This window comes from Sciurus carolinensis, chromosome X (genome assembly GCF_902686445.1).
Source record: "Sciurus carolinensis chromosome X, mSciCar1.2, whole genome shotgun sequence".
In the NCBI taxonomy this organism is placed as follows: Eukaryota; Metazoa; Chordata; class Mammalia; order Rodentia; family Sciuridae; genus Sciurus; species Sciurus carolinensis.
Window position 1 is genome coordinate 56,229,500 of NC_062232.1, and position 13,521 is coordinate 56,243,020.

General features: G+C 38.0%; 1 non-coding gene across 1 annotated transcript; it reads left to right on the forward strand.

Moving 5' to 3' along the window:
• Window positions 1–525: 525 nt before the first annotated feature.
• Window positions 526–599, forward strand: Trnad-guc (transfer RNA aspartic acid (anticodon GUC)). Its single transcript has one exon. It is a non-coding gene; the product is annotated as a tRNA-Asp (tRNA).
• Window positions 600–13,521: the final 12,922 nt, after the last annotated feature.

The window sequence follows — 13,521 nt, forward strand, 5'->3', positions numbered from 1 at the left end:
GGCAAATAAAAATGTCACAAAATTTTCCTATAGCTTTTAATTTGAATTGCCTTTTCCTTGGTTTGACACCCATTTGGTAGCTACAAAACTTGAATTTGCCTGTTTTCAGGAGATCTGAAACAGTTGTCTTTGTTGATGTTTCTGTGGAGGACAAGAAGTGAGATCTGACTACTCTGCAATTTTGCTATTCCTTTCAGCCAGCTGCTTGTGTTGCACATTCCCATAAGTTGCCAAAAGTCATCACTTAGCTCCTACTTGGCAGGCTGCATTCTGATTTGTTAACATTGTTTTGGTTAACATTTATTTGATCTAAGTTAATCTATGCACTCCCCAATCATTTTCAGATATTTCGTTTCTTTTGTCAATTACTTCTTTGTGTCCTTTGCTCAATTTCTTACCAGTGTAGCCATATTTTTTATTTGAAAGATCACTATATTGTAATGTTATAATTATATGCTCCAAATACATTTCCTAGGTTGATTTCTAATTAGTGTTAGAGGTTGACACAAGAAGCAAGGCAAGGGCTGGGGATATGGCTCAGTTGGTAGAGTGCATGCCTGTCAAACATGAGGCCCTGGGTTCAATTCCCAGCACCACAAAAAAAAAAAAAAAAGAAGCAAGGCAAGCATGTGCTGAAAACTGCACACTTCCCAGTGGACTTGGAGTAGTTTTAAGTTGCTTCAGGGCCTAATGGTGGTGGAGATTAAAGGTGGTGGAATCGGGAGCGACTGGGTAAACGTGAAACACATTTATGGGAGTGGAGGGTAAGCAGGGTTGAGATAGGGAGCAGAAAGTAAAAGCTATGTGGCAGAGCCAACTTTTTCACTGCAGTGTATCCACGTCATTAGCAGCCTCCCTCACCTCTATACTAAACAGTAATAGACATTCCAGTTCTTTGATTAACAGACAGATAGCATTTATTCTTAATCTGTTATTATTGTCTATTTGTTCTTTTCCTTTGGTTTATTGCCTTTTTCTATTCTTGGCTCAGATTTTCTCTTTGAAATAGCTCACTTTTTTACATTATGTCTGCCATATGTTTTGCAAATATTTCCATACTTTTTTCTTTGCTTTCTTCTGACATGTGCAAAATCATAAAGACAGGGATGAGTTAGGCTGTGCAAATAAAAGCGAGTGGATGACTGAAGCTGTGTGTGTGTGGTTGCTGGTGTGTGTAGATAGGGATTTTTCAACCTTGGCACTCTTGACATTTTGGGACAGATAATTCTTTGCTTTGAGTGAAAACCTGTGCATTGAGAAATGTTTAGCAGCATCACTTGTCTCTAACCACTACACTCCAGTAATTTATTGCCTCCATTTTGATAACCAAAAATGTCAGATATTGCCAAATGCCCTCCAGGGAACAAAAATTTCCTCAGTTGAGATCCTCTGGTGTAGAAGAGTAGATATATCATGTATAAAGATGTATGAAGAAATAGTATTATGAGATTTGGTGGGTAAGCAGGGGACAAACTTGGTATAAGTGTTAAAAAGAAAAGTTTTAAGGGTTTCAATAAAATAGAGCCTCACAAACACTTTTTTACAGAGCTGGTGAACCAGTGCTACTTTGTACAATTTTGTACAACTTTGGGTAGTTTCCTTTATATCTCTGGGTCTCAGTTTCCCATTTGCAAAACCAAATAACTGGACGTAGTAACAAATGACACCATATCCAGCTGTCACAATTCCGTTGTCCTGCAACTATGTGACATTGAAAAATTTGCAACTCCTGTTGTGCCCTTGTGAAATACAATTTTTAATCCTATGCTGTTAACTACCTTGACCTAGAAAATGAACAGAAATGAAGCCTGAGTTTGGTTAATTGCACTTTCAGACACTCATGTTATTTTTTTGAGCAAGTAGATTCTGAAAGAAAAGAAATTTCCCATCAGATAGAGCAAGGCTACCAGCATTCCCTGCAAAAGGCTAGGGAGTGAGAATGACCTGGCATAATTGATAATTCAGGGAATTGTTTCTTGGCAAGATCTCAAAATTAGCAAAATTGTCCAGTACTATACTGATATTTCTGGTATCCCCACTCCCCTACTGACAAAATGCCCCTTTATTATCACAGATGTCGCCATCTTGAGAAAATGAAAGATAAAATTTGCCTCTCCTCCTGCAAAAAGCTTCCTCTTGCTGCAAGATACAAATAGGCAAAGAGGGACAGGGGTACCCCATCCCTTCTGAACATATTTCTCTACATTTAAACAGCACCACCAAATTGAGAACCCTGAACACAAGCCCTAGACATACCCCTGGGACATCCTAGAGGGTAGGATCTTGGGAAGCTTCCCAAGAGCTGAGTCCAACCCCAAGTGAACTCCGGAAAACTGAAGCAAAATGTATTCAAATTCTTTATGGGGTCATATTCTAATTCTGTACTGTTGCCTGATGGTAGAGCTTTACTTCCACAAGTGTACAAAACTAACACTCAGGAACATGCAGGCTTTCTTCCCTGAAAATGTGAACATTTTTTGGTGGTTTAGAAGAGACTAATTGAGTTTATGAATATTAAAACAGAGGTTGTGCAGGTGGAAGCCAGTGTGAAGATGTTTTAGTTTATTCATCACTGTGACCAAAAGATCTGACAAGAACAATGTAGAGGAGGAAGTTAATTTTGGCTCACAGTTTTAAGGATTTGGTCCATGACCAACTGACTCCATAGCTTGGGCTCAAGGTGAGGCAGAACATCATGGCAGAAGGAAAGTACCTTAGGACATGATCACCAAGTAGAGAGAGCTCCACTCAACAAGGAGAAAATATAAACCCCAAAGGTACACTCCCAGTGACCTACTTTCTCCAGCCAAACCCTACCTGCCTATAGTTACTGCTCAGTTAATCTATATCAGGGGATTAATTCACTAATTAGGTTACATTTCTCATAATCTAATAATTTCACCTCTTAAAATTCTTGCATTCTTACATGGTCTTACACATGAGCTTTGGAGGGACATCTCATATTTAAACCATAACAGAAGTTATATGGGATTTATATGTGTATGTGTGTATATGACTTTAATTCTTCAAGTTTCAATTGAAAGCCTTGATTTTCTTAAGTTGTGATGCAACTTATAAAACCTATAATTTTATGTAAATATCTAGTCATACATGAAATCAAGAAAATCCAATATCATTTGTTCTTTAGCTATTGGTCAATCAACTCCTAACTCTCAGTGGAGTGATAGGGAAATAGATAGGAATGGGTTTAAGGGGATACAGGAGGAAAGGAAAAGGAGGAAGTGTTTTTAGACAATGTGTAGGGGATCACATTGGGACTTCCACTGAATCACACTAAGATGGTTTAGTCAGTGATCACTGCTGATCAGATCTTTTAGTCACAGCTAAAAAAAACCAAAAAAGCTTATTTGGGTGCTCACAGTTTCAGAGGTCTCAGTCCATAGATAGCCAGCTCTATTCCTCAGGGCTCAAGGTGAATTTGGACATCTTTGCATAAGAGTGTGGCTAAGGGAAGCTGCTCACATGATGATCAGAAAGCAGAGAGAGAGGTTCCACTCACGAGATACAGAATATATACCCATAGCCACTTCCCCAATGACCTACCTCCTTCAGCCATACCCTTCGTGCCCTCAGTTACCACTCAGTTAATCCCCATCAGGGGATTAATTAACTAATTGGATTAAAGCTCTTATAATCCAAAAAATTTTCCTCAAAATTCTTGCATTGTCTCACACATAAACTTTTGGGGGACACCTCACATCCAAACCATTACAGATGGTGTACATATAGTATGACTGGAGGATGAATCTCACTGGGTACTAAATGGGACCTTCAGCTGTGCAGGGTGAGTGGCTCTAATGTCTCAGCTTGTCAAGGGGAGAACATAATCTTGAGTACCCACTTCAATCCCACTTCAATAAGAGCCTTACCTATCCTCTCTGCACTGATTACTTTGGAGGAACTGAGCTTCCCTGTGAGACCAGTAGATCAGTCTGTAGGACCTCTTTTGTCTCTTTACCTGAGGAGCTGGGTGAGTCTTTTCATAAGTGTGATCAGAGATCAATGACTCTACTTGGAGGGGGGTGAAGAGAAATTTCAAATTGAAAACAGCACATTTAACCTTTCACTAAGTAGTTCCTCTCACAGATAGACTATGCTACAGTGTATGCCCAAGGATATTTATGGCAGTAATATCAGAAAATTCAAACATTTTAAATCAACAGACATCTCAAGTAAATTTTAGCATATCCCTATTATGAAACACTATACAACTCTTAAAAAGAATGAGATATATGTACAGGAAATGACATCATAGGATGTCTAAGATATATGAAATGAAAAGAACAAATTTTAAAAGGCAGTAAGAAGTAATTATTTTAATAAAAAGAATATACACACTATTAAAATGTTTATAAGAAACTGTGAACAGAAATCTTTCTGTTTAATTTTGGATAAGAGGATAAAAGTCATTACTTGTCCTGATATGTGCTGATGTCACACACAACTGTTTTGAGACCCATCTTTCAGCATGGATGCAGGCTAAATTACCTGGATGCATCCCATACCATGTTCTACAAAAATTCACAGCATGTGGCTGCATGTTCTACTACTTTCTCACTGATACTTATAAAAGTCATGTTGAATTTCTTCTTCTTTCTCAAATTCAGTGAGTATGAAAACCCTAACCTCCATAAGTCATTAAATTCTCAGTGATGCCATCCCTGACTACCTTGCTAAAATTATATTCACATCAAGGGGCACATATACACCTACACTATGAAAAATCACTGTATACTAATAGTCCTGCTTTGTTTTAATTTTCCAACCCAGAACGAAGTACATTTCAATATACAATTTAATTAATTCATTTTATGGATTGTCTCCCTCCCATCATTAATGTAAGCTTCTATTTGTTGAGGAAAACCTTTAAACAATGAAACCACTCACAACTTGTCTTTCCTCTGTAGATCATTTGTAGGTCCAGTAGGGAAAGCTTTGGGGGTGGGGTGAGGTTTGTGCATTGACAGTTATAGTCCTGTAGTTTCAGAATATGGATAGACCCTTTGCCTGGTTCCCAGGGACAAACTTGAATGATGCCAAGGCATTTTGCATCACGAGCTGCAGTACAAGGCTGCAGGCTGTCTTTTAGACCTTCCCATATCCCTCTAGTTGAGTGCAGAAGGCATTGGCAGGGTTCAGAACCACTGGTTGCTATGTATCTGGAGCATCAGAGCCAAGGTGAAAACTTTCCCAGATTTGATTCACTGATGTAGGTGGAACTGGAGTTTTGTAGCAATGTCTAAAGTCCGAAGGTTGTGACTTGTAAGAGGACCCCCTCTAGTTCACATCAGATGAACACAGTTGTGGGTGGGAGCTAGGGTTGCCAGCAGCTGAGTTCCTGGAGCTGTGGGACTGGAGCTGGAGCCCTCCCAACTCCTAATGCATAGACATGTGTGAAACCAGGATCTTTCAGCAGTGGTCATCATCTCAAGGATATAGGGTAGGAAGAGAACTTCCCCTAGATAATCCTGTGAGAGCACAGGTACTGGTTGGTGATGGCTGAGACCACCAGCAGCTGAGCTTCCCAAACCATAAAAGTTGGGCAGGACTTCTTCCAGCCCTAGATAAACAGGCATGGGTGAAATCAGGATTTTACAGTAGTAGATATAGTCCCAAAATTGTGGTCTGGAGAGGAGATCCTCTCCAACTCCTGGGATGTGGTTTTGGGTGGGCATCGGGTTTGTAACTATGGCAGCTACTGATCTCAAAGCTACAGGACACTAAGGGTGCTAATTTTTGGCCAGTAAAGTGTGTACTGACCCAGGTTTCCAGCATGGTCCATATTCAGTTGATAATCATTAAGCCAATAAATATAGCAATGACTTTTCAGTGGTTTGAGCTCTGGGAATTTGGAGAGACACAAAATGTGTACCTTCTTTGGATAAGAGGAGACATTTTAACATCAAATATTCATCCTAGGTTTACAACTTATAAGTACCATGGATTTCTCCTAGAGTTAGGACTGCTGGTCTGTCAGGGCCTTATATGGTCAGGCTTTTCTCAAGGCCTTATCATATTCCTCTGCCCATAATCTCTTACTCCCAGGGACATATCTTTCTTTAGTCCGCCTGCAATTCACATGTGCCACAGTATCTGCCACTGCTTTCAGTGGCCTCCAAACTGCTATTCAAACTGTTACCATCCCATTAGTGCTCCAGGCCAAGCAAGACAGTACCTCAGATAGTCCCCAAGCCAGTTGGAATGTTGCAACAAGTTTCACTCTTTCCCCTCCATCCCAAAGGAGGAACTGGCAATTGGGAGGTCCCCTACTGCCCATGTTGTACTGCACCAGGGACATGGTGGGACATAGGGGTTTGTAAGAACAGTAGTGAAATGCAATTGTCAAGTAGGTTCCAGAGGCAGATTCTCACTAAATTTACAGAGCAAAATTGCCACTGATTTTTCTACTATTTTGAATGTGACTTTTTTTTTTTTGGTTGAAGATTCATTTCGTTACTGCAGGTCCTTAACTGGTTCCTGGAGTTCCTAAAAAATTACTTTGGTTTATATTTTTTCTATGGGGGAGCAGGAGTCTGGAACTTCCTAGTATGGCCTCCTGCTGACATCACACTTTCAGGAAGATCCCACTTTTAGAACCCTATTTAAGTCCATTTGATTTTTCATTGCAGATTAAAAGCACACTGTCTTTACAAAATGCAAAGCATTCTGATCCCCCCCCCAAAAAAGATATGTAATAATCATATAGGGTTTTCACATTGATGGTTCTCTTCATTGTCTCACCACACTGCTGCCTTAAACCATTCAAATAAAACATATACCTTGTGACCAAATAGGCAAGACCTCAAGGAGCTTTATGAAGATACTCTTCTCTACCTCCAAAAGACTAAATATTCTCTTTCCTCCATATCACTGATCACCTTCTTTAAACTAGTTAATTTACTGATTTATTTTGTTTGTGATTTCTTCGACACATTAAAATGTAAGACCCATGAGTTCAGTGTTATGTGCCTATTGCTTTGTTCCCTACTCTACCTCAAGTGCCAGAAGAATGCCTGAAATATAGAATGCCTAAAAATATTTGTTGTATTAAGCTGGACTGATTTCCTGATGTCCAAGATCATCCTAAGTAAAAGTCTTATAAGTAGGTTCTTCCTTTCCTCTCAGTGCTGTAACAGCTATTTTTTTCTAGTTTCAGTATTACCAACTAGGTAATATTAATACATGATATATATTTATGAAATCACTGCATGAAAGAACATTTGGAAATCATGAATGCTAAATCACTTGACTAACACACAAAGGGGGGAGGGAAATCACATGTATGTGTCTATAATGAGGCCATAACATTTTTATATCATTCTAGTAAGCACTATATACTTATATATTAATTTCAACCAACCTCCCAGAAATTCTTGGAGGGAAGTAATATTATTATCTTTATTTTGGTGATAAAGAAATAGAAGAGTAGAGAATTAAGTAACTTGCCAAGCCACACAGTTGGTAAGTGGCAGATTCTAGCATTTCTGCACAAGTAGCCCAGCTTCAGTGTTTGTGCATCTAAATATTGTATTGCAGTTTCTCTCTGGAAAACATCCAGTGGTTAATCCTAAAGAAACTCTCAAGCGATCAGGTAGGTTATCAGGATGGAAATACTTCCCAGAATCTACGGGCTAACATTCTTCCAAATTATGAAATGCTGAGTGTATTTTTGTTAAAACTTTCTAAATGAGAATACTTGTATTGTTGCTCTTTTCAACATTATTTGAATGTATAGCCTTGGGTTCTACCAGCAGTTTCAAATCATGTCACTTTCCCTCTGACCACACTGGATCATGCACTTAAGTATGAAATCCCACTTAATACCACCTCTTGCAGATGGTGACAATGGAGGTCCCATATGTCTTTCTGGACTGATAGATTTCTTCTAGTTGCCACTCAGACTCATTTACCCTTCAAGTAGACCACTACATGCAGTCAGAAAGTCCTTTAGATAATTTCTGGCTCAGACATTTATTACAGATTGACCAGGCAAGCTGCTTCATAAAGATGAACCTCAGCATCCTGATTAAGAGAATATGGATACTAATGCCTTCTAGATTGGGTTGTGAAGAGTAAGTGAGTTAATGCAAGAAAAGAAGATCACACATTGCTTGGCACACAGCAGGCAGCTGATGCAAAACTATTAGTTTGAAGCAACATCAGAGTAGATGGAATCTACACTCAACACCATGTAACATGTTTCACTCCTTCTTTTCACATATGCATTTTAATAAGGAAAACCAAAGTTTGGGAATCTGATTCTGCTTTGACATATACAGAAATTTGGTGCATATTCACATTTACAGTTGAATCTTCACTTTAAGGAAAGGTTGGTACAACCTGTTTGAGACTGGGTTGCCTTTTATCTGGAAGAGAATGAAATAAAATAGTCATTCAGTCTATTGTGAGATATACTGGGCAATCATGTATATGCCTTGTGAGGAGAGCTGGAACAGAAAGAAAGAGTCAGGAAGGCTCATTAAACTGGGTTCCTTTAAAACAGGTCTGTCTTGGGTTTCAATCCTAGTGCCTGATAGAGGAACAGGTATAATGTTAATATATTTTACTTCACTTTTTTTAGCTTATATTCTCAAGTGCTCTCTATTAACTCTGGAATTTAATTCAGAAAAATTATGTTTTATTATATCTTTATGGGAGATACAAGACAGAACTGGAAAGGAACAACATTTCATGAAGGCCAATTGTGTGTGAGACACTTTACTTAGCAATACGTTGAGAGAAAGTAAACAGGTTATATGTAGAAGATCAATTATGTGGGGGTGTCACTGTATCATCTTTGCCTATTGGTATAGTTCTAATTGAGATACTGGCTTCAGGAATATATCACCTACAGAGGAAGATTTCCATAAAAATTCCATGTTACTATGTTGGAGAAAAGATACTTTTTAACAAATGGTGCTTGGAAAACTATATGTAGAAGAATGAAGATTGACCCCTATTTCAGCTCAAAGTGGATCAAAGACATAGGAATTAGACCAGAAACTCTGCAACTGCTAGAACAATATGCAGGCCCAACACTCCAACATATCGGCACAGGCATCAACTTCCTTAACAAGACTCCTAAAGCACAAGAAATAAAATTTTAAAAATTAGTAAGTAGTATAGCATAAAATTAAGAAATTTCTGCACAGCAAAGAAAATAATTAAAGGCATGAGGAGACAGTCTACAGAGTGGGAGAAGATATTTTCCATCTGCTCCTCAGACGGGGGATTAATATCCAGATAAATAAAGAACTCAAAAAACTTAATACCAATGGAACAAATAACCTGGTCTATAAATGGGCAAAAGAACTAAACAGACACTTCTTTTCTTTTCAAACTAGTATTTTATTAAATACAGTATCATTTAGCTACATTTATCTCTATAAAACTAACTTCCTTTATTGGTAAAAATAACCCCAAACTGCTGACCCTTTCTAGGCAGTCCTTGAGATTCTGTGGCTGGCTCTTGGCCTTGCCATCATCCCCCACCCCCAAAGCTAAGCTTGTTCTGCTGGAAAATCTCCTGGGGTTAGGTGCAACCTTGGATGAGTAGGGCTGGCTGGATCCATCATGCCTGCTGTAGAACAGCAAGGCATAGGGCAACAGATGTGAGAACTTCCCTCCAGCAACCACACCTGTGTCAGAGCTGATGGGGGACAACTTCTTTCCTTCCCACATGCACTATCAGGTCATCAGTTGGGCAGCATGCCCATTAGAAAAACAGACACTTCTTAAAAGAAGAAATACAAAAGACCAATAAATATATGAACAAATGTTCAACATCTCTAGCAATCAGGGAAATGCAAATCAAAACTACATTGAGATTTCATCTCACTCCAGTCAGAATGGAAATTATTAAACACACAAATAAGTGTTGGTGAGGATGTGGGGCAAAAGGTTCATTCATACATTATTTATGGGACTGCAAATTGTGCAACCACTCTGGAGAACAGTATGGAGATTCCTCAAAACACTAAGAATGGAACCACCATATGACCCAGCTATCCCGCTCCTTGGTATATATCCAAGATTTTTAAATTAGCATAATATAAGATACAGCCACATCAATGTTTATTCCAGCATAATTCATAATAGCCAAGCTATGGAACCAAACTAGGTGCCTGTCAACTGATGACTGGATAAAGAAAATGTGATATTATACACACATATACATTATACACATACACATACATAATGGAGTATTACTCAGACTTAAAGAATAAAATTATGGCATTTGTCATTAAATGGATGGAACTGGAGACCATCATACTAAGTGAAATAAGCCAGGTACAGAAAGTCAAGGGGAAAAAGGAAAAGAAAAGGGAGAATTCTCTCAAAATAGTGGAAAGATCAGTGGAGTAGAGGAAAGGAATTGAGGGGGAGAGAGGAGGGATAGAATAAGAGAAGAACAGTGGAATAAATTCTACCTAGCTTTGCTATGTACATATATGAATATACCACAGTGAGTCTCACCATTATGTGTCTCCATGAAGCACTAATTTAAAAAAGAAAACTATAAGTAAATAGGAGAAATATCAGTAGAGTGGAATGAAGGGAACAGGGCAGGGAGGAGGGAGGGAAAGAGAAAATACTGGGGAAGAATTAGAGGAACTATATTCCATGCTTTTATAATTGTGTCAAAATGAATCCTAATGTTAAATATAACTAGAAAGAACTAATAAAATTTCATGTTGCCACAGAATTTACTTCCACTTGACAAGCTACTGGGGAATAGTTATTATGAACACAAATGCGTATATAGATATGTATTTTGTCAGAGTACCTCGAAACTGAATAATGTAGACACATAAGGCAGGAACAAAAGGACTTGATATATCAGAATCCTGTGATACAGCCAGTTGTGGTGGCATATGCCTGTAATCCCAGCAGCTCAGGAGGATTGCAAGTAAAAACTAGCCTCAGCAAATTAATGAGGCCCTAAGGACTTAATGAGACCCAGTCTCAAAATTTTTTTAAAAATATATTTAAAAAAGAACTGGGAATCTGACTCAGTGGTTAAACAACCCTTGATTCAATCCCCAGTACAAAAAAAAATCCTGTGTCACAGACACAACCCTACAGTGAAATATGTAAGAAATGAATAAGTCCTGTGTTCCATCAATATACCTAGTCTATTATTTTTTTTGTTGATGGTGAATGCATTTGACTTTCATTCCCTTTTATAAACACAGACTTTCCCAAAGGGACTCTCTTTATGCCTCACTATATTTCTAGGTGTGTGGTAGAGAAACATATTATTCTGTTACAGAGGCAATCAGGACAAAGGGTACAACTGAACCAAGACCATAATATTAACATAAGGTCTGGCACAGAGATCCACATCTTCTGAGAATTACTGCTGTGTCTTCTCCAGAAGTCCTACTATGATGCAATGTTCTTCTACAGCCAATGAGGAGCAGGCAGATTGGAGCCAGGGAATCTCAGACATGTTGAGGAAATGGAGACATCGGCCATCTCTGAGGAGAGGGGCATGGGGTAAGTATGAAAACAACAGAATTGTTTTAAATTTTATTAAAGGAATACTTAAACCCCCAGATCCATTCTGTGACCCACTCAGCCATACATGTTCTTCCTTGAAGCCAACAGAACAGAACAGGGGAAGTTTAGCTTTTGTACATATTTGTTTATGAAAGCTATAAATTTGGGTATACTATACACAGAGAACAGTATATGTGAAAATGTCCCAAAGGAATTAGGTGAAATTCAGAACTCTAAATGTTTACTAGAGACCATACCAGACCACACAGCCCTTCAGCTGCCAGAAAATGCACTGATATCTAACATCTAGGCAGAGACATCTGTTTTAATGATGCTGTCTTGTCAACCTATGAACCATGTCTGATCTTCCAGAAAGTCTTGGGATTAGTCAATGATTTCTTGGGTACATGTTACCAGAACTAGTTTAAAGTAAAGGTGATCCAGAAACATTTTCAAGCCTCAGCAGGACTGACACAGAGAGATATAAGCAGTATAGTCAGTAGGCCACACTTCTTAAATGACCTTTCTAATACTCAAATCCTATCATTAATATACAAATTACATTTTCCCTTTTATTAGAAAAACATCAAAAAGTTTAAATAGGAATATACAAATCACCTATTCATCCTCCCCAACATATGTGAAAAATGAATTGCCATAAAGATATTGGCACGCTTTCTTCTTTCTGGTGTGCACCTATAAAAACTGAGATCTTAATTATTTAAAAAATGTTTTGATTGTGATTCTTATTCAAGTTCATATAAGGATATTGAGAAGTCACCTTAATTTTCCCAAAACAGTTATTATAAAACCACTCACTGAAATAATACTGACCCTCCCACTGATTTAAAGTATGTTATTTATCATTTCACTAATATTTGTGTGACTTTGCTGCAGTTTCCTGTATTTCGTTTCTATTAACAGGCCTTGTGCCAAGATTAGTGTACGTTTATGTATAACAATGTAAGGATGGCAAACCAATTCCTCTTGAAGTTAGTTGAAAGAGCTAGCTGATGTGATACTTTTTTTTTATGTAAGATGCTGTGGTTTGTGATCAGCTGTGCTTTGGGAAATTCCATCTCTTGACTTTGACCGTATTTTCTGGCTAGTAGACTTATTTTTATACTCTTCATTTTCTTGACTTGCTAGTGCTCACGTACAAAATAGGAGGTAATATTGAGGGACAAAAAAGGCACATACCATTAAAAGAAAAGGGGTGCTGGCTTTCTTAATTAGTATCTTGTGTTTCAGGAGCTGGAGGGAGAGGATTTCCGCGCAATTCATGGACCTCCAAGGTAGAAAAGGTTAAAGAATGGGATAGAAGAGCACAAGACTAAACTGTGTTCTTTCTGTTTTAACTTAGGATGTGGTGTTTTATTATTTTTATTCATGGCAATTTTTCCTTTCATATTTTGTGATCTGGATTTTGCAGTTTTGGACTTATTCTATCAGTGGATGAGAGAAATAGAAGAATAGAACCATTCTCCATTTTCTCCTTTTCATTAATTTTTTGAAGAAAAATGGCACATTGTTGTTTTAATACAAGATGAACTTTGGGATCTAGCTAAGTAAATTCCCTAAAATCATGGAGATTCCTTGTGTGGACAGAAAGAAATGGAATAGTCATAGACCTACAGCCTACAAAGTAAAACGATGGCAACTGGATGGCCCAAGATCAGCAGTTTCCATGTAGTTCTGTTCAGGATACACCTTAAGTGGATCAGAGATTATCAATTGAACCAATGATGTTAGATCATTTAAAGAACTCTGAGATGTGTAGGTGAATATTCTTTAACAATGATTTATTTTTATCATCACATTAATGTGTTTGTTTGGTGGACAGACCCCACAATTGTTACAGAAATCAGTGTTTCTACTTATTTTTCAGATAGGATCTGTGCCAAGGGAAATAGCATAAGGACTTTTCCTATTAAAAGTATAGAAATAGGGTTAAATTATTGAATGTGGTAATTAGATTGTCACTTATGAGATTAGGCT